Below are 22,184 nucleotides of genomic sequence, written 5' to 3'. Positions count from 1 at the left end.
TAAAACAGCATGGTTTATTGTCTGCTTTTGCTAGAATGTCAACTTCATAAGAGCAATATCCTTGTCAGCTTTATTTGAACTGTATTCCCGACACCTAGAACTATATCTGTTATATCATGGCACTCTTTAAATATTTGTTGAATAAATGAATGGATGAATAAGTAATTTAGTATAAGTAGAGATTTAATCATTTATGAATAAAAGAATAGAGTAGCATATCTACAACAAAAGGAAACTTCACGTTGAGGGGCAACTGTGTGACAGATTATAAACTCTGTACTGAATTGCAAAGTCATGGGAGGGACGAGAAACAGGAACCCATGAACATGACATGAAATATAAAAGCAGATATCACTGAATTATAAGGAGCACTTAAGCCTGGTACAAAGGTCAAATGAAATTCGTTTATCCCTCAAGTCTGATCTGGGTGAAGAATATCTGATAGGCTCTCAGCAAAAATAAGATCAGTTCTCAAGTGCTACCCTGGAAAATCCAAAGTCCATTAGCTTAAGCAATAATCCTGGACATACTTAAAATCTTATTTTACAGGATCCTCATATGCACATTAGGAACCAAGCAAAATATCTCATAGGAGTAATGTTGAATAACTACCAAAGGCATACAGAGAAATTACAACTCATTTATATCATTTGAGTTTCATAAGAACAAGTAATTATTTCCATTTTCCAAAACGACAAAATAAAGATATATGAAATATATAAGTCAACCAGGGATCATGAAAACCATTTTAAATCAATACACCACGTCCTAAGTGAAATTTCCATGCAACCAGAAAATAGTAAGGGAATTTAAATAAAATTTAAAAATCAACTCAAACATTGACAGTACCATAATTCTAAGACTTCAAATATTTCTTGATTTTAAAATGTCAATGAGAAATATGGGAAAGACTTGTGAAAACAATGTGCATTATTCATTGCATAGGCTGACAAATTTTTTAAATGTTCAAAGTCCCACAGAGTTGCAAAAGAAATTCTGTCTCCTGGATCCTTAATTCAAAATCACTACCATGGGAAGTGTTTCAATTTACAATTGTTTTCAGCAGCAAAAAACAGAAAAACATAACAAGTTTTTTTCAGGTAACAAGGAGTGTGAGGGTTGACAGTGACATCAGGTCAGAAGCCTTCCCTTCTATCTTTCTGTATCTCTCTCTCTCTTTTAGTTTATTTATTTATTTTGAGAGAGACAAAGACAGCACAAGCAGGGGAGAGGCAGAGAGAGACAGTGAGAGTATCCCAAGCAGGCTCCACATTGCCAGCTGTGGAGCCCGACTTGGGGCTTGAACTTACAAACCATGAGATCATGACCTGAGCCGAGACCAAAAGTCAGATGCTTAACCAAGTGAGCCACCCAGGAGCCCCTGCATCTCTATCTTTGCATATGGTTTTTTGCCCTCATGTCATTTTGTGGTCACAATATGGCTGCTCCACCGCTGGCATTGCAGCTGAATTCCAAACAAAGGGCAAAAGGCATGTGCTCACTAAAACCTGGAAGAGATTTTTCAGAAACCTCCATTTAGTGACATTTCACTAATACCTCCTTGACCAAAGCTTGTCTCACATGGCCACCTCAAGCTGTAAGGCAAGTTGTGAACTGTTTTGTTTCCTGGAACATTGCCATACTCTTGGTTTCTATAGGATATATGCATAGTAGACTGTTCAAGTTAGTGCAGTATTGAAGATCCAATTCAGAGGCACTTGATCTTGAAAGGGTATGAACTTCACAAGGAAATTGCCCCTGATGCTGATGAAGCTGATACTTCAGTTCCTTCACTTATATGGAGCCCCTCCAAGGCCTTGGGAAACATGTGTTCACAATGTCATATATTTTGGTAGATTTTTCACCTTAAGATATTTTAATGGTCATTAATTAATATCTATGTTCTTCCTACTGTGACTTTCCCACCCTTGTGACAGGTGAGTGTTGTTGGAATGGCCACGGGCATTTGGGGAACGAAGCTAAGTCAGAGCTAAATTGAGGACACATTCCATTTGAATTTAATGGGATATATCAAGGAGACTCACACATTAAGTAGGTTCTGTGTATAGTTGAGTCATTGCCAGCATAGGAATTGTTTCCAGGAATACTCCTGCTGCCCACTGTGCTAATTCACCTGGCACCATGATGTGAAGGTACAGGGCTCAACATAAAGCTCGTTAATAAGCCACTACAAAAGGACATTGGGGACAAACCGCCAGTGAGTGTCTTCAACCGAAGAGTAGTCAATTAGTCAGTGACTACTGACAAGAAGACTTGAGATGCTCTCATATATGAAAGAGACTAGGTAAAAGTTCCCCAAATTTGACAATAGTCCTAAAATTTTACATGACATTTCTGATAAGATATGCTGCCGAAAGAAACTTTTTTAGGGGGACCTGGGTGGCTCAGTCGGTTAAGCATCTGACTTCGGCTCGGGTCATGATCTCTCAGTTCATGGGTTAGAGCACCGCATTGGGCTCTGCACTGACAGCTCAGAGCCTGGAGCCTGCTTCACATTCTGTGTGTCTCTCCTTCTGCCCCTCCCCTACTCACGTGTGCACGTGCGCTCTCTCTCTCTCTCTCTCAAAAATAAATTTTAAAGTGTCAAAAAAAAGAGAGAAACTTTTCTAAATTTTCAGTAACACATTTCAGGCTTGCTAGAGGAAAGCCTCTATTATCTTTCTAGTCTACATAAAATCTTTGAAACCTTCCTATGAAGAGGCAAACAACAAGCATGCAGCAAAAATAAATAAATAAGTAAATAAATAAAATTTAAAAATTTACAAATTATATATTAAAAATAGAAGTGTGTCAGGCAGGAAATCAAATTTGTGTTGTTTTCCCTAGATATTGTGATATTCATGGAGTTTGTCAGTTTAAAAAATCCAATTTGTTTTAATTTCTTTCCTCATTTTAAATAGTCACTTTTGTCCCTAATTTTGTATTCTTTCTATGAACAAGTTTCCTTTAACTAACAAGTTACTACAAACTGAGTAACTTTCAAGCCTCATGGAACCTGGATCTGCCCTTGAGCCTCAGGAACCCTGTGAGTCCCCCAGTGAGAAGTAATCTTGAAGGCCTTCCAGATTCACCTTTACACGTAAAGGTAACAATCTACCATCAAGTCAGAATCAAAGCTGGCTGCAGATGCCCATGTGAAGTGTCCTTTCGCCTGAGCTGTACCCTGAATTCACTTGGTCTTCTTAGGTGAAGGTCACTGTCAGGTATCCCACAGCAGCCAAGAGAGGGCCACAGGACGAAGCAAAAGGAAATTGAGCTGTTAATTCCCTTACTCCTCCCACTGTATCCTTAAGAACTCCATTTATCATGTACCCATATTAACATTCTTTCTGCTTGGATGTTAGAAGGGGTTTACCCGGCAAGGTCAACACCCCTTCCTAAGGATGTCCAGTAAAACGTCAATCTCACAAATTTCTCCTTCTTTGGTAAAATACATTGTAGGAATGCTGCCCATTAGAATGGTCTCTGAAGATTCCCAATGCACTAGCATCTTCAGAGCTTTGAAAAGTGCAAGTGAACTGACTTTGATTCCACATTTTCCCAATCTAATTTAATCACAGGATCCTATTTACCCTAGAATACGTCTTCAGAATTTTTGCTCAAAGTGGATGTACAAATATTTAATTCATATTATTGTTATGTTCATACCACAAATGGCAAGTCTCCAAAGGGCATTTGGACTTTAAAGAGCTCTTGATAACAAAAGAAACCAATCTTGTAATAATGGACTTTAGGCTGCCATGGCCCAAAGGGCAGAAATAGGTTAAGACAATGTTAGAGGACTATCTGTACACATTTCAAATTCCAACATGATGCTGACTGTTTTTCTAGCCATTCAGAAGGCAGGTCTTGAACCTGTTCACAAAAGAGAAGATTGTAATGGAGGATGTTGTTACTTGATTATGTTTCCATATTATTATTCTCAGATTTGGAATCAGTCACCTATTGCATCAATAATACTTAAACACATGCACTTGTTAGTTTTTAGTTACAGAATCCGTGTAATGATTACGGTATAAAAGCCTGCTAATTTTCCTTGGTTACTAATAAAGCCAGTTTGGGTTGCTTTTGGATTGCTATAAGAAATCTTATTTACGTTTACATTTCAAAACATTCTGCTCAGGTATAAATTTGTACAGTACTGATAACAAGCATTTGATCAAAGAAGGGAATTTGTGACCTCATCCATGTGCTAAGATAAATCAAGTGCCTGAAGTTAGCGGCCATGCTTAGAAATATCAATTGTAGGGGCGCCTGGGTGCCTCAGTTGGTTAAGTGACCAACTCTTTTTTTTCAGTGCATTTTTTTATTTTGAGGGAAAGAGAGGGAGAGAGAGGAGAGACAGAGAGAGAAAATCCCAAGCAGGCTCCATGCTGTCAGTGCAGAGCCTGAGGTGGGGCATGAACCCACAAACCCGAGATCATGACCCCAGCCCAAATCAACAGTCGGATGCTTAACTGGATTGAGCCACCTAGGCACCCCAAGAGACTGACTCTTAATTTTGGCCCAGTTTGTGATTTCATCATTTTTGAGTTCAAGCCTTGTGTAGCGCTCCACACTGACAGCACAGAACCTGCTTGCGATTCTCTCTCTCCCTCTCTCTCTGCCCTTCCCATGTGCACACATGCATGCTCTCTGTCTCTGTCTCTGTCTCTCTCAAAATAAATAAATAAACTTTAAAAATCCTCTTTAAAAATATATATAAATCCTAAGGGAGAATGAAAGGCCTACTTTAGGAGGGGTGGAATCACTACCATCATGACTTCATAAACCTTGTATCTTAAATGACACAAGATGCATCTCCATGACTCCGAGCTCAAAGACTTTGAGCTTTCTATTTGCTTTTATTATTTATTTATTGCTTTAATAATGCAATTGTCCTGGTCTTGACATATTTGGATCTTTTTTTTAACCTCTTGTGTTGAAAGCAAATGGCTTATATGCCACTGCATGGAGGGCATAACTGGAGCTTTCTATTGATGAAATATATTTCTTTGGTTTCTATTCTTTTTTTTTTTTTTTTTTTTTAACTGAGTTGAATCCTCAGCAGCTTTTTTTTTTTTTTTAAGTTTATTTATTTTTGAGACAGTGAGAGACAGAGCATGAACGGGGGAGGGGCAGAGAGAGAGGGAGACACAAAATCGGAAGCAGGCTCCAGGCCATCAGCCCAGAACCCGATGCAGGGCTGGAACTCACGGACCAAGAGATCGTGACCTGAGCTGAAGTCGGAGCTTAACCGACTGAGCCACCCAGACGCCCCTTTTTGGTTTCTATTCTTATTAGACTGCAAACACAAAGCCCAGGAAATGTAGGAAGATAAGCCTCTGCAATCAGAGCTGTCCCATACGATTGTGCAGGTTGTGGACTGTACAACCTGCACAGCTATATATAGCAGCCTAGTGCTGCAATCTTTCATGGGGACCTGTGCTGTAATCATCCATACTTGCAGAAGTAAGTTAACTGAAGAAGAGGAGTATGTAAAGAAATCTTATGAAATCCTGTAATTTTTTTTTTTCACACATGAAGCAAAGTTGATAACTTATTATTTAACTTTGAGTTTCACAGTCTTTATTATGGAGTAGAGTAATTTTTGTAGAAGAAAAGTTCAGTAAAATTTGAATAAAAATTAGAAGTGGTGGGGGCGGGGAGGGGGATGCCTGGGTGACTCAGTCAGTTAACCATCAGACTTTGGCTCAGGTCATGATCTAGAGGTTCTTGAGTTCGAGCCCTGCATCAGGCTTTGTGCTGATAGCTCAGAGCCAGAAGCCGGAAGCCTGCTTTAGATTCTGAGTCTCCCTCTCTTCTGCCCCTCCCCCGCTCACACTCTGTCTCTCTGTCTCTCAAAATAAAATAAAAACATAAAAAAATTTTTTAAATAAACAAAATGATTGCTGTTATAAGATTTTCTGTTAAGATTCCAATTAGATCAAAGGCATTGTAGCTATTTTAAGAGAGACATGGTGAGATTGTTTATTTTATTTAATTTTTTTTTAATTTTGAGAGAGAGAAACAGAGAGAGAGAGACAGAGCACAAGTGGAGGTGGGGGAGGGGCAGAGAGAGGGAGACACAGAATCCAAAGTAGGCTCCAGGATCTGAGCTGTCAGTGCAGAACCTGATACGGGGCTGGAACTCTCAAAATGCGAGATCATGACCTGAGCCAAAGTCAGTCATTTAACCGACTGAGCCACCCAGGCACCCCTGTTTTATTTTATTTAAGTGTAATGTGGGTAATTGTCTCCTGCTTATTAAAAAATATCACACAAAGACAAATATCATATGACTTCACTCATATGAGGACTTTAAGAGACAAAACAAACGAACATAAGGAAAGGGAAGCAAAAATAATTTAAAAATAGGGAGGGGAACAAAAACATAAGAGACTCTTAAATATGGAGACCAAACAGAGGGTTACTGGAGGGGTTGTGGGAGGGGGGATGGGCTAAATGGGTAAAGGGCATTAAGGAATATACTCTTGAAATCATTGTTGCATTATTTGCTAACTAACTTGGATGTAAATTTTAAAAATCACACAGATTTTTTTTAATGCTGTCAAAAAATGACATATATACACCAATATCATATATAATCATATATATGGCAGCCAAGTAACTGTCAATTTATATGTAGGTATATATACATCCTTAGCTGCATGGATACAGTTGGTAGAGGAGTTAAGACAATGGATTTCCTCTCAGTAGGGTGAGCAAGGGCATCCCTTTAAGCAGCTCTAAAAGCCTAAAGAACTTGCAGTTGAAATGCAAAAAAGGTGTAGGAAAGCAGTCTGGAGGCTGATGTCAGCCTGGCTGTAGGAGAGACTTCACGGTGATTTGGAAAAGAAGGTTTAAGATGGGGGGGGGGGGGGGGGTGAGTGGGAGTGGGGCCTTTGCCTGATCAAACTCAAAATACCAAATTTTAAAAGAAAACTACCAAATTCTACACAGCCATCACTGTTGGTAATTAGAAAACACTGTCAAAAGTATTTTTTTAATGTCAGGATGTAGTCATATCAACATTTTCCACCCTAAATTGCATAATATATGTAAATGTCATTGCTTCTCTACTTTCTTAAATCATTAAGGAAATTTTGAATTACCGAATTCTACTTTCTTCAGATTTTCTGGTTTTGGTGAGACAAACTGAAATAAACTCCTGAAGCATTAAAAAAATAAATAAGTAGGCCCCTAAAAACAATCTCTTTCCAAGTAGAGCACATATGGCTAGCAGCCACATCTCAAGCAAATCATAATTTAGGCCTTTAGTTGGACTAGAAACACTAAATGTTCCTCTCCTTGAAGCAGGAGACCCTACTTGCAGGAAAAGTATCTACAAAGAAAAAGCAGACTCAGAGTAGTAAACTTTGAAAGCTAAACTTTTACAGAGTGATAACATTGTTGTAACAGTGTTACAAGGTATTTAATTTTATGGGTTAATGCTGGGGGGAAAAATACAGGATAAATTTCTAGGCTTTTAGTAAAGTATTTATACTTTAAATATATATTTTTTTAATGTTTATTTTTGAGGGACAGAGCATGAGTAGGGGAGGAGCAGAGAGAGAGGGAGACACAGAATCTGAAGCAGGCTCCAGGCTCTGAGCTGCCAGCACAGCCCCTAAATCTTCTTATTCTTAACTGGTAATCTCAGAATATGAGATTTCTTATTTTTAAAAAATGATGAAAAAAAATTATGGAAAAGGAAACTGGTTAAATAACATCTTCCTTGAAATAGCATTTTTCTTAAACATTCAATAGAATTTAGTGTTGTGTTTTAAAAGTGTTTTCAATGCAGGGGTGCCTGGGTGGCTCAGTCGGTTGAACGTCCGACTTCGGCACAGGTCATAATCTCACAGTTCATCAGGCTCTGTGCTGACAGCTTGGAGCCTGGAGCCTGTTTGGGATTCTGTGTCTCCCTCTCCCTCTGCCCCTCCCCCATTCATGCTCTTTAGCTCTCTCTCAAAAATAAACAGACATTAAAAAAAATTTTTTTAAGTGTTAGCAATGGACTGTGCACATCAGAATCACTTACTAAAATACAGATTCCTAAAAATAAATAAATAAATAAATAAATAAATAAATAAATAAATAAAATAAAATAAAATACAGATTCCTGGGCCCCACCCCAAAGTTTAAAAATAGGGGTAGGTGAGAAATCCAGAATCCGCATTTCAACTAATAAACCTCACATGACTCCTAAGAATGCTAAGATATGAGACCCACTGCACAAAGTTTCTTGTAGATAGAATAGACATTATGTGCCCGTTAGGGCTAGGTATCCTTAATACCTAGTATGTCACCTGGCCCAGAGCAGATGGTCAATAAATGTTTACATAAGCAACTTATATAGGGGAGATGGTCTTTCCCCTCTTAAATCACAGCTCATGTCCAAAAGTTTGCCTAAAGAAAGTATTCATCTATATTCTATAGTTACCAGGGATAAACAAGTACAAAAAGAAAAAAAGAGAGACAGAGAGAAAGGCAAAGGATGTAGGCTAGCCAACTGGAAATACATTATGAATGTATTCGATGTGCATATCTAATGTGTGATATAAATGCACAGGCTCAAATAATGTGCTACAAATGTGTTAGTTCAATTAATTAAAGCCTGAAACTTTTCTACTCGCAGGCACCAGTTAAGAAAACAATGGATCCATAGAGCCCCGATATCTCAACTGCAAAAAATATGTAAAATATTTGCATCTTATGGATGAGAAAAATAATTTTCAATATAAAAGTGTGCACATTTAAAACTACAGTGGAAAAATCCTAGAATGAATGTGCCAAAGTAGAGGAGTGGAGTGGGTTTGGATAGGATGTATAAAAGGGCCATTATAACTATTGAATGAGCAGGTTGTGAGAGCAGCTGGGCTGGATAGAGTTGGTGGTTGGGTTGGCGGTGATGAGAATGGGAAGTTAGACCAGTATCCAAAGATGCATCAGAAGTAGGCCTGATTGACTAAGGGATAGAAATGACAAGTGATTACAAATGGCCTTCAAAACTGTGCATGATCAGAAAAATCTGACCATAATAAATTTATCCTTCAATCCAAGAAAAGCAAATGTTTGCTTATTTCAGTTCTTTACTGATTTTTAAAAAAATTTTTTACATTAATTTATTTTTGATAGAGACAGAGCACAAGTGGGGGAGGGGCAGAGAGAGAGGGAGACACAGAATCTGAAGCAGGCTCCAGGCTCCAAGCTGTCAGCACAGAGCCTGATGCGGGGCTCAAACTCACAAACTGTGAAATCATGACCTGAGCCGGAGTTGGACACTTAACTGACTGAGCCACCCAGGCACCCCTGTTCTTTACTGATTTTAACTTAAAGTCTTTCCTCTCTATTTACCTACTGATCAATGTTAACACAAATTTATAGCACATTTCCATATTTCAGTGCTTTGTTTTAATAGATTAAAATGAATAAAGCATGGCTCTGATATCGCCAGAATCAACATTTTTGGTAATATGTAACATAAGTTACTAAAAAATAAACCTCAAGTCCTGTTCATCCAGTAAATTTCTAATGAAAGGGCCATGTACCTAAATTCTTTTTCCAAAATAATGAAAAGATTATTTTCTAAAAGTCATCTGTAACTATTGTTTGTTTATCTTAGAAGTAGTATTTTATTAGCAATGTGTATGTGTGTCTTTTAGGTTAGTTTTCTAGGCTAGCCCACAAAATCATGCCAAGGTCACTCTGAAATCTAAAAGCCCCAGGAATATTGAGTCTTTCTGAGCCTTGATATCTAAAGCCCAGAGTCACTTGGAAATTCAAAGGATCACTCAGCCAGTGGGTTTTCCTGTATGTTTGTTTTGGGAGTGGGGCATAGCTAAAACAGCAGATCTAGTGGTCCTCTTTGTTGGGGAAGTATTTTTCAGTCATGAGGAAGGATTATCTTGCAAATTCAAAACAGAACCTGTAAATTTTAGAGCCTAATCTCTTGAAAATGTTCTACACAGTAGAAATCATGGAATTGGAGGTTTCATATTTTTGTGTCTTCATGTACAGACTACAGTGAACAAGTAACCTGCAATTCTGTTGATATTTTATCTTCCTAAAACATTTTGTTTTTTTTTTAAGTTTATTTATTTATTTTGAGAGAGAGAGAGAGAGAACATGTGGGGAAAGGGCAAAGAGAGAGAGGGAGAGAGAGAATCCTAAGCAGGCTCCTTGCTGTCAGTGCAGAGCCCAATGCAGGGCTCGATCTCACAAAGCGTGGGATCATGACCTGAGCCGAAATCAAGAGTCGGACACTTAACCAACTGAGCAACCCAGGCACCCCTTGTTGATATTCTAAATAGAAAAAGTCTAAGGGGGAAGAACACTATTGCACAGTGAATAATTAGTAACTGCTGAGTAGATGGAACACCTTTGACACAGCTTACAATAGTGGTTCATGGACTCCCTTTTCCTAAAAACATGGGAGCCACTAGTATAAATGTGAAAGACTGGAAAGAGGGCCAATGTGGCAAGAGCTTTTCTCCTCATTGAGAGGACCAGTGCTATTAGAAAATAAAACCCCATTGAAATAGGCAAATAAGCATACCCCTTCTTTGGAAAACACAATAGAAATAGAAATAGTGAGGTTTTCACTTCCCCTCCCATCAGAGTTGCTATTTCTCAGCATTGCACAGTAACATTATATTACTTAAAATGCTTCAATGCATCCTTCAGCTGTTTCTTTTGCCATCCTGCATGCTGGGTAGTTAAATTTCAACTGAGTGATACTATCACATAAAGGAGTTTTAAATTTTGGTCTGTGCAACAATAATGATTTGAACATACCTTTATCACATGACTACGTGGAAGCCATGATTCTTTTCTTTGCATTCCATTAGGATGACTTACATAGCCCACATTTTACAATCCTGGTGTGATGTATTGGGATCCATAAAGGTAGGCTTGATCTTAGAAATTTTAAAATTCAGTCGAGCTAAATTGGACAAAATCCAAACTATTTGGGAGATTCATATCGGGTACTGATTAGTATCAGAAATATAGTAGGATCAATCAGTTTCAGTTTATATTGTTTTTTATTTGAAATTTGAAAATTGCTTCTAAGTCACATTAGGCACTTGACTAAGACCCGTCTTATATTATCTGTGTTCCTCATCCTAATTTCATCACAAAAGCCTACACATTTATAGAGTAAGTTTGTGATTCATTTTATTTTTTTAATTTTTTTATTAAAATTTTTTTAATGTTTATTTATTTCTGAGACAGAGAGAGACAGAGCATGAGTGGGGGAGGGGCAGAGAGAGACGGGGACACAGGCCCGAAGCAGGCTCCAGGCTCTGAGCTGTCAGCACAGAGCCCGACACGGGGCTCGAACTCACAGATTGCAAGATCATGACCTAAGCAGAAGCCTATGCTCAACCGACTGAGCCACCCAGGTGCCCCAAGTGATTCATTTTAAATTCACTTTACCAATGCTTGTTAATTGTGACTTAATTGCCATCACATTGTTTACAGATATACATATAATATTTCATCATCAATCATTGAACATCCTTTGAAATTCCTGGATGAAGAGTCATTATTTGGTAAGAGTCACATTATCAACACTAACTCTGCCTGACCTTATTTTGGAGCATTTGGGAGGACAACTGGGCCATATATACAACCATTCAATTAGGAAATCACCTTTGTGACACTTTTTTTTTTTTTGGTTTTTTTTTTCACCTTTGTGACACTTAAAAAAAAAAATTTTTTTAATGTTTATTCATTTGAGAGAGAGAAAGAGGGGAAGAGAGAGAGGAAGACATAGAATCTGCAGAAGGCTCCAGGCTCTGAGCTGTCAGCACAGAGCCCAATGGGGTTCAAACTCCCAGAGAGTGAGGTCATGACCTGAGCTGAAGTCGGAAGCTTTACCAACTGAGCCACCCAGGCGCCCTGACCTTTGTGACACTTTTGACAGGACTCACCCAGCTACAGTTGGTGAGAAACTCAACTGCTCTTTAGGTTTTAGCTTACTGGATGTATAGACTGATCTAGCTCTTGAGAATTTTCCTCACAGTTGCCTAACAGCCACTTCGAGGTCAATCTTCTACTTTGGTTCTAATCTTTACCTTGGTACAACTCTGGAGAAATCTAAGTGGCTCTTAAAGGAAGTTTTTCCATCGTCCTGAACTCATCTTTTCTGCTCAAGTCTTCCTGAATTTTACTCCAGCTTACTCAAACCACAGGAAAGGGAGATGAAACTCAGTTCCCTTGGCTGGACTTCACCATTAATTTAGCCTAAAACTACTTATAGCCAGCTAGTTAGCCAACTATTCAAGCATTTAAACAACTTGCCTCACACTCGGGGCTCATGTAGAAGCTACAGTTTGGGACTGTTACTGGGTTTCGTTAACATTTTTTGAGTTCCCACCATGCCTAAGACAGGATTGCCAGACAAAATATAAAACACTCAGTTAAATTTGAGGTCAGATAAACAATGAACTATTTTTTTAGTGTATGTCCTAAATATTACATGATTATACTTATATGAAAAAATTATCTAAAATTTCAATGAAAACATAAAATAAAATTTAAATTCAACTGTGTGTCTTCTAGATTTATTTGCTAAATGTGGAAACCCCATTAAGACATTAACTCATTTTACCTTCATGATAACATGATGAAATCGGGGACAGTTTTACTCCCATTTTATAGATGAATCATCTAATGCTAGCAGAGTCCCCCAGCTAGTGACATGGGAGTGGGGATTCAATTTTAAGCTGTCTAAAACCATGGTGCTTAACCCAGGACAAGGGTTCATAAGCAACAACTGTTGAACTTCAGAAAAATACAGATGCTAGGGTCTATCACAGACCTACTGAATTAAAGTCTTCAGCGCAGTAGCCCAGGCATCTGTATGTTTGGATAGAGCTGCGGATAATTCTGATCTGCGGCTGAGATAGAGAAGATTGCTCTTACTTCCCCAGATGTTTTCAAGTGCTATTAAGCTGGGGTTCCACTTGAGAAATTAATTTTTTGAACATAAAAGCAGAATTTTGTATTTACCTGTTAAATTGCTACATCTGGTCTATTTTGGTAGCATTTTAAATTATTTTCAAATCTCAATTCTGGCACTTTTGAAGATTTCTATTTCTGTAGAACAATAGGATTAAGCTTCTTTTAGAGTCACATAGATTTTTGTGAATTTGATGTAAACGATAGATTCTCTCTCAGGGGGTGGGAAACACATATGAACACTCATGTGATTTGGCACACAAGCTCAGGGGTTCTGCAACCTGGTGATAGATCTAAAAATCCATGGGCCCTCAAGTTAAGAACCCATACTTAGAGGATGTTTTCACTCTCCATCGCAAAATTTACAAAAAGTGCTTAACAATATTCGTATATTGTTAAGGATGGTTAATTCTTCCAATCAACTTCATTAAACTTTGAAAAATAAAACTAGTTGCTGTTTTCATTATAAAAGTAATTTTAGGAGAAATAAATACTCCTATACCCTACTGATGAAAGTAGGAATAAAATTTTGTTTTTACTTGTGGGAAAATACACTACATAAAATTTGCTATCTTAACCAGAATTAAGTAGGGTTAAGTACATTCACATTGCTGTGTAGCCAATCTCCAGACGCTTTTCATCTTCCAAAACTGAAACTCTATACCCATTAAACAACTCCGCATTCCCCCATGCCCAGCCCTGGCAACCACCGTTCTATTTTCTGTCTCTATGAATTTGACTACTCTAGGTAACTCATATAAGTTGAATAATACAGCATTTGTCTTTTGTGCAACTAGCTTATTTCATCTATGTTGCAGCACAGATGTTGTCAGAATTTCCTTCCTTTCAAATTAGAATAATCTATTATGTTATGTATGTATCACATTTTGTTTAGCCCATCATCAGTCAACAGACATTTGGGTTACTTCCACCTTTTGGCTATTGTGAGTAATGCCGGTATGAGCATGAGTGTAGAAATTTCTTGAAGGAAATTTAGCAGTGTCAAAAGAGGTACTACAGATTGGTGAATGATGAAATATATAAGGATTATAAGAAAGGATATGAGGGGTGCTTGGCTGGCTCAGTCAGTGAAGCATGTGACTTTTGGTCAGAGGTTGTGGATTCGAGTCCCATGTTGGGTGGAGAGATCTCTTTTAAAAAAAATCTTAAAAAAAAAAACAATAAGAGAGGGGATGATAAAACTATGGTTAAATGAGGGGTTAAATACTTAAGTAGTATGTTGTATAGAAAACAAATTCAAAATTTCTATATGGGTGGGCAGGGTGCCTGGGTAGCTCAGTCGATTAAACAACCAACTCTTGATATTGGCTCATGTCATGATCTCACAGTTGTGAGATCAAGGCCCACATCAGACTCCATGCTGAGCCTGCTTGAGATTCTCTCTGTCCCTCTCTCTCTGCTCTTCCCCAACTCATACACAAGCGTACTCTCTCTCTCTCTCTCTCAAACAAAAATAAATACATAAACTTAAAAAAATTCTTTATTGGGTCAGAACTTAGAGGACTTAAAGTTAGATTGGAATGTTACTGTTAAAGTGGAGAAATAAATGTCAACTCAAGATTATCAAAGAGAAATAATTTTTTCCAGCTCTGCTATCAAAGTGGCCTGGCATAGTCAATGTCCTGGATACACCAGGCATGGAATCTAATTTGTTACCCCTAGGTTGTGCCCAGATTTTGGTCTTTAATTCTAGCAGCCATTAAAAGTATCTAATTCCACATCCTACAATAGAGAGAAAAATCAAGATAGGCTTAATATATCTTAATGTTTTCAGAAAGCAAGGATGTTTATAAAATACCAGGGCAATGTCAAAAGGATGATGAAGCCAACCTAAAGAAAACAAGATACAGCCAACTAAATGAGTTTCATCTGTGAAAACCCATGAATCTTTAATGATACACAAAAAAGGAAAAGTCTACATATATTATATAAAATGAAAGTTGTAACCTAAATAAGGCAAATGCAGTAGAATATGCTTAATTTTTTGGGAGAGAGAGAGAGAGAGAGAGAGAGAGCAAGTGAGTATGAGCAGGGGAGGGGGCAGAGGTGGGGAGAGAACCCAAGGCAGGCTCCATGCTCAGTTCAGCATGGAGCCTGATGTGGGGCCTGATCCCACAACCCTGGGATCATGACCCAAGGCAAAATTAAGAGTCAGATGCTCAACCGACTAAGCCACCCAGGAGCCCCCATGCTTAATTTTCTAAAGTGTATTTAAAAAAAATTTTTTTTTACTGATAATTTATTTTTGAGAGAGAGAGAGAGAGCGAGAGAACCCAAGTGGGGGAAGGGCAGAGAGAGAGGGAGATAGAATCCAAAGCAGGCTCCAGGCTCTGAGCTGTCAGCATAGAGCCTGATGTGGGGCTCGAACTCACAAACCATGAGATCATGACCTGAGGCAAAATTAAGAGTCAGATGCTTAACCCACTGAGCCACCCAGGTGCCCCTAAAGTGTATTTTTAATAAATAGGGGAATGTTGACATTTATGGGTGTTATGCTTTTTCTAATGGAAAATGACAATTAATGAGTTATAGATACATAGTTATTGATTCTAAGATAACTTTTTTTTTTTTTTTTTTAGAGAGAGAGTGTGCAGGGGAGAGGGGCAGAGGGAGAGAGAAAATCCTTTTTTTAAAAAATATTTATTCATTTTTGAGAGAGAGAGAGAGAAAGCAGAAGCAGGGAAGAGGCAGAGAGAGAGAGAGAGAGGGAGAGGGAGACATAGAATCTTAAGCAGGATCCAGGCTCTGAGCTGTCAGCACAGAGGCCAACACGGGGTTTGAACCCATGAACTGTGAGATCATGACCCAAGCCGAAGTCAGATGTTTAACGTACTAAGCCACCCAGGCACCCTAAGAGAGAAAGAATCTTAAGCAAGCTTCGTGCTCAAGCACAAAGCCTGACGTGGGGCTCAATCCCGTAACTCTGGGATGGTGACCTGAGCCAAAACCAAGAGTCAGATGTTCAATCAGCTGAGCTACCCGGATGCCCCTCCCCCCCTTTTATTTTTTTACATTTTTAACATCTCTAAAACTGTGCTTCTACTGTGAATGGCTTTATAAATTGCTGTTGGTGAAGAGCTGCGTGTTCATACTTGGTCACAGCTGTTCATGATGTTTTCACTTTCACTAAGTAACGTACATTGTTGGTATTTTACAGGTTGAATTTAACTGTCATTTGAAATGTCTAAAAAAAGTTTCTTCTGTAATTTTGGCATTTGTTGAAATGAGGTATTGTGTACATAGAAAGGCAGTGAAACAGAGCAATGGAATGTGCATTTGATATTAGTGAGGACTTCATCTTCAGAGGAATGGCAACATATTTTTCATATTTTTGTTCAATGAAACAACCAAGTACTTTATGGAAACTGAGAAAGAAAAATGCCCACAAATAGATGGAGCTGGTTATATTTTGTTACTAAGATACATACAAAAAGATTCTTATCACACACCAAGAAATATAACTGAAGGCAGGAAATATTGCCAAATCCCTTGTAAGAAATAAAAGAATTTCAGAGTGTTGAGAGGGTAGTTTAACTAGTTCCTAAGTCATCCCAGACTATTGTTAAGGCATTGTGTGTAGTTTAATAAGATTTTTCTTTCTTAGAGGTATATAAAATAACGACACAGCTGATGATACCATCTTATATTTGATAAAATATGGTACATATTTTCTCTATTTGATTAAGAAGGAAAAAGGAAAGTCATGGAACTGTGAGATAGCCAAATCAAATGAAAAAAGTAGAAACTCTACCAAAGATAGGAAGAAGTAGGAGAAGGGGGTCCACGAGAGGGTGGAAAGATGATGGATTAGCTACATGCTCTGAAGAGGGAGGGAGGCAGTATAATCTCTATCTTTGTCCCCATGGAGATGAACCTATAAAGGGCTTATTACTTCCAAGGCCGAGTAAGACTTACCTAGTTTCCCTATAGTGCTAAAAGACCAGGACTTAATACTTAACGGGATCATGTTACTGGTTTATATAATGCTGACCAAGCAAACAAAAAAGAATACATTATTTCAGGAAAAGAGATCATCTTACAAGAAACTAAAATCTATATGAAAGTGTGGACATGAAAAGTTCCCTTGATATGAGTAAAATCTAACTATTAAAAAGGGGCTTATCTTACCAAAGAAGACATACAGATGGCAAATAATCATATGAAAAAAATGTTCAACATCATATTTCATTAGGGAATTACAGATTAAAACAACAATGAGATATTACTACACACCCATGAGAATGGCCCGAATCCAAAACACTGACAACATCAAATATTGGTGAGGATGTGGAGAATAGGAACCCTCATCCATTGCTGGTGGAAATGCAAAATGATACAGCCACTTTGAAAGACAGTTACAGGTTTTTTACAAAATTAAACATACTCTTACATGCCCCTTGGTATTTATCCAAATGAACTGAAAATGTCGGTCTACACAAAAATCTGCACACTGATATTACAGTAGCTTTAGTTAGAGTTGCCAAAACTTGGAAGCAACCAAGATGTCTTTTAGTAGCTGAACGGACAAATAAGCTGTGGTCCATCCAAACAATGGAATATTATTCAGCAGCAAAAAGAAATGAGCTCAGACCATAAAAGACATTGAGGAACTTTAAGTGCAAACTATTAAAGGAAGCAAGTCTGAAAATGCTACATACTGTATAATTTCAACCACATGTCACTCTGGGAAAGACAAAACTGTGGAGATAGTAAGAAAAGATCAGTGTTTGTCAGGGCTTAGGTGGGATGGGAGGATGAACAATCAGAACATAGAGGATTTTTAGAGCAGTGAAACTACCCTGTATGATACTGTAATGATGGATACATGCCATTCATTTGTCCAAACCCACAGAATGTACAACTCCAAAAGTGAACTTTTGGTGAGTTAAGGTAAACTATGGACTTTAGGTCATAACAATGTGTCATTGTGGGTTCAGTTGCAACAAATGCACCTCTCTGGTGGGGGATGTTGATAGTGGGGGAGGCTGTGCGTGAGTGAGGGCAGGGAGAATATAGGAATTCTCTGTACTTACCACTCAATTTTGCTGTGAATTTAAAACTGCTCTAAAAAAGAAAGCCTATTTAAAAAAAAGGGGGGCAGAGGGAGGAGGAGTATTCAGATGACAGATGATTTAGGTTTGAATTACCTTAGAAGATAAAACTACAAGTCAATGAAATTGACAATTCAGGCTCTCTAACCTAGTCTGAAGCAGTCTATTTTCTTTCTGTCTGTCTTTTTAAAAATTTGTCTCTCATAAAATTACCAGAAAAGTATAATCCCAGGAAAGTATAGAAATTGGTACTGTTGCAACCTTAGGAAGGTGTAAAAACAAGTATACAAATAATTTTTTTAAATGAATTGAGGACACCTGGCTGGCTCAGTCAGTAGATCATATGACTCTTGATCTCGGGGTTGTTGAGTTTGAGCTCCAGACTGGGTGTAAAGATTACTTAAAAATAAAATCTTTTAAAAAATAATAATAAAGGGGCACCTGGGTAGCTTAGACGGTTGAGCGTTGGACTTTGACTGAAGCCATGATCTCATGGTTCATGGGTTCAGGCCCCACAGCATACGGTGCAGAGCCTGCTTCAGATTCTCTGTCTCCCTCCCCTGCCCCTCTCTGCCCCTTCCCTGCTCCTATGTTCTCTCTCTCTCTCTCTCTCTCTCTCAAAAATAAATAAACATTTAAAAAAAGTTTAAACAAACAAAAATAATAATAATAAAATAAAAATGAACTGAATTCAGGGTATTGCTGTTTTAAAATTGTAAATGTAAGTTTTATCACTGCTGTTTAAAGCATTTGAAATATTCTAAATAATTCTTTATATTAAATTTGTAATTAAATTTTAAACCATTAAAGAGATTTTGATTAATTAAATTTAAAATCATGTTTAAATGCTTAAAGAAAACTGATTTTCTAAGTTTTGTTTATTAGCTATATAAGCTTAGCGCATTAATTACGTTGCAGGAGGGGAGAGTGCTCCTCTCCATGCTTGAAAGCCCAGGAGACTTCAAGAATCCCCCAAGTAAGTACAGTTAAAAAGCTCTAAAAATGCAGATACTCCTGGAACAACATAATCAACTTTGAGAAATTTATTTTAAGGGAATAATTAAAACATGAGCCAAGGTAAAGCTATAAGGATATTAATCATAGTGTTGTTAAGTGTAGTGAAAGTGGAAGCAACTTAAATGTTCAAAAATGAGGCATTTGATATTGATCAACATCCAAAAGTTTGTAGCTCATCCTACTAGGGAGGCTGTGCAAAATTAGTCGCTGCTCACAAAATGGCGCAGCCCCTATGCAGGGCAACGAGGCAGTGTCTATCAAAACTACAAAGGCGTTTTGACTCAGCAATCCCGCTCCTAGGGATTTATCTTAGCAATACACCTGTAATTGTAGGAAATGACATATGTATAAGTTTATTCTTTGTCCCTCTGCACGTAATAGAAAAAGATGAGAAATAACCTTCCGCAGAGGACACTGGTTAAATAAACTATGGTTCATTCACACAATTGTATGTTTTGTGGCTGTAGGAGAGAATGAGGATGCTCTTGCAGTACTGATAATGGACACGGTCTAGAAATATATTAAGTAAAAAAAAAAAAAAGGTGCAGAGAAGTGTAAACAGTGTGTTCTCTGTTGTGTAAGAAAGCAGGGGAAATACGAATGTATATTTGCATTTGCTTTTTTATTTGCATAAGAAAACACTGGAAGGAGACACAAGAAACCAATAAAAGGAGTTATTTATGAGGAAAAGGGGGATAGGGTGGGAGTCTTCTTAGTGTTTACCCTTTCTATACTGTTTTGATTTGCAACTGTATGCATGTATTTCTTATTCAAAAAATTAAATTAAAAATAGAAGAATTGTTAACTAAATTACAATGTGTTTGTATGACAGAATACTAGATAATGATTTAAAATTGATGTTATAGGGGCGCCTGGGTGGCTCAGTCGGTTGGGCATCCGACTTTGGCTCAGGTCATGATCTCGCGGTTCCGGAGTTCAAGCCCCGGGTGGGCCTCTGTGCTGACAGCTCAGAGCCTGGAGCCTGTTTCAGATTCTGTGTCTCCCTCTCTCTCTCTGACCCTCCCCCGTTCATGCTCTGTCTCTCTCGGTCTCAAAAATAAAAAAAAACATTAAAAAAAATTTATAAAAAAAATAAAAATTGATGTTATAGGTGTTTCAATACATAGAGAAGTATTAAAAATATGTAATGAGTAAGAAATGCAGGTTATAAGAAAGTAATATATATCCTATAATTTGAGGAATTATACTTACTTCTTTAGTATAGCTTCTAAAAAGTCAGTCAAGTGTCCCTTTTTAAGTCCATTTGTTGAAGTCCTAACCCCCAGGACCTCAGAATGTGACTGTATTTGGAGGCAGGCTCTTCAAAGAGGTAACTAAGTTAAAATGAGGTCATTAGAGTGGGCCCTAATCCGATATGCCTGATGCCCTTATAAGAAGAGAACATTTGGACACAGATATATACAAAGGGAAGACCATGTGAAGACAGACAAGATGAGCATCTATAAGCCAAGGCGAGAGGCCTCAGAAGAAACCAACCTTACCTACATACACCTTGATCTTAGACTTCTAGCCTCCACAATTATGAAAAAATAAATTTCTGTTGGTTTAAGATACCTGGTCTGTGGTACTTTGCTATAGCAGCCCTAGCAAACTAATACACTGTGATCCACATTCTCAAAAGGTTTAGGAGCTTGTACCCATTGGTGATGTATGATGATGCCCATTTCGTGCCTTCTACTAGCTACTTAAGTAAGTCAAAATATGATATTGTGCCCTAATTTGCATTTCTTTTCATTTTCTTTGTATTAAATAGTTCTATTATGGCTCTTCTGAATTTGAATATCTTTCCACTGCCGTGATCTGTGAACCAATTGATTATTCTTAGATGAATAAAGCTGTGCTTGAGTGTGGTATATTTATAGTGCTCCCCTGAAGAAGGAATAAGGTTATAACGCCACCCATACCTTCACAGTCAATATTGTTCCCTTTGTGTGGAACAGTCCTGGCTGGGCCGCTCCACTCCATCCCTCCTCTCGACACCTCCCAGACCTCATTGTGACTGCTGTTTTTCCAGCTTTAACACCAGTTCTCCCAGAGACCACACCTAGGAAAGTATGTGGGACAGGCAGGTATTTCAATCCCAGAAATAATCAGAAAAATCTCCATAATGAGCCTGTCTCATGGTCTGAGCACCACATCAGCAAAGACATTCTCCCTATGCAAAAAGAGCAAAGCAAAACAAAACAAACGAAACCGAAAGGGCAGTGTTAAAGCTCAGGGATAGTTTGGACTTTCAAGTTTCTTCCATTGTATTGCAACATCCTTATATCAGAACCATCTAGTGACTAAACTTAGGATGCTGTACAAGGAAGAACTTGCTGGCTAATTAAGCGAGGGCAAGGTTAATTCACTGACAATGCTGTGAGATGTAAAGAGGGAAGCTAGGAACTGCTAACAGGAAATAGTTTTTCTGACTTACCAGCAGGAGAAAGGAAGCTGCATTTGAACCTGAATGCATCCCAGAGGCTGTTGAGTAACTTCACCCAGCAGATATATACAGCTGCGCATACCCGGGAGAGCAGTTATGACCAGACAGTCCCAAAGGCACTTCTAAAGACAAGTCTATCTCATAAGATCTTTGCGGTGACCTCCTTCGGGCTCATGAAAACCTTACTTCTGGTTGATTTCTCTACTTCCTGCCCCATGTTACATTCTTAGAAACCAAAAAGTGCTCTGAAGACAGATGTTCAACAATCCAGAGAACTCAAATCTTACACAATTGTCAGCGCCTGCAACACGGCACATACTGTCACAGAACCTTTTGTGCAACAGAAACTTAAAGTACTGTTTTGTTTCTTACCTGGCTCATTTTCTGTAACAGATTTTGGTTGTAAGAAGCCTTTTGGTGTTCACCACAGATTATTTCAAACTGTTTGTCATGGCAAATTCACTTCCTCTTCCTTTTTTCGCATAGTTAAACTCATTTAAGATGCCACGGTGTGGTTACCCCATATTTTAACACAGATGTATAACAAATAAAGGTATTTTGCTGATGCGCACACCGAAGTTTAAATTTTCAATACTGTTATCCACTGACCACTCTTAGTCCAGTATTCCACATCACAAATATATCTGGTGATATATGAGTTAAATGGATGCTCCTTC

The 22,184-nt window shown here is 38.1% G+C and overlaps 1 protein-coding gene across 1 annotated transcript in view; it reads right to left on the bottom strand.

Moving 5' to 3' along the window:
- TLK1 (tousled like kinase 1) overlaps positions 1-21,519 on the bottom strand; it is a 190,750-nt gene extending 169,231 nt beyond the window's left edge. Inside the window, exon 1 of the mRNA XM_053907753.1 lies at positions 21,499-21,519. The gene's annotated coding sequence lies outside the window, so the exon portion shown is untranslated. The remainder of the gene's footprint in view (positions 1-21,498) is intronic.
- Between the last annotated feature and the right edge of the window lie 665 nt (positions 21,520-22,184).

This window comes from Panthera pardus, unplaced genomic scaffold, assembly GCF_024362965.1.
Source record: "Panthera pardus isolate Hobbes unplaced genomic scaffold, ASM2436296v1 HiC_scaffold_10, whole genome shotgun sequence".
NCBI lineage: Eukaryota > Metazoa > Chordata > Mammalia > Carnivora > Felidae > Panthera > Panthera pardus.
This window is presented reverse-complemented; position numbering and strand designations above follow the sequence as displayed.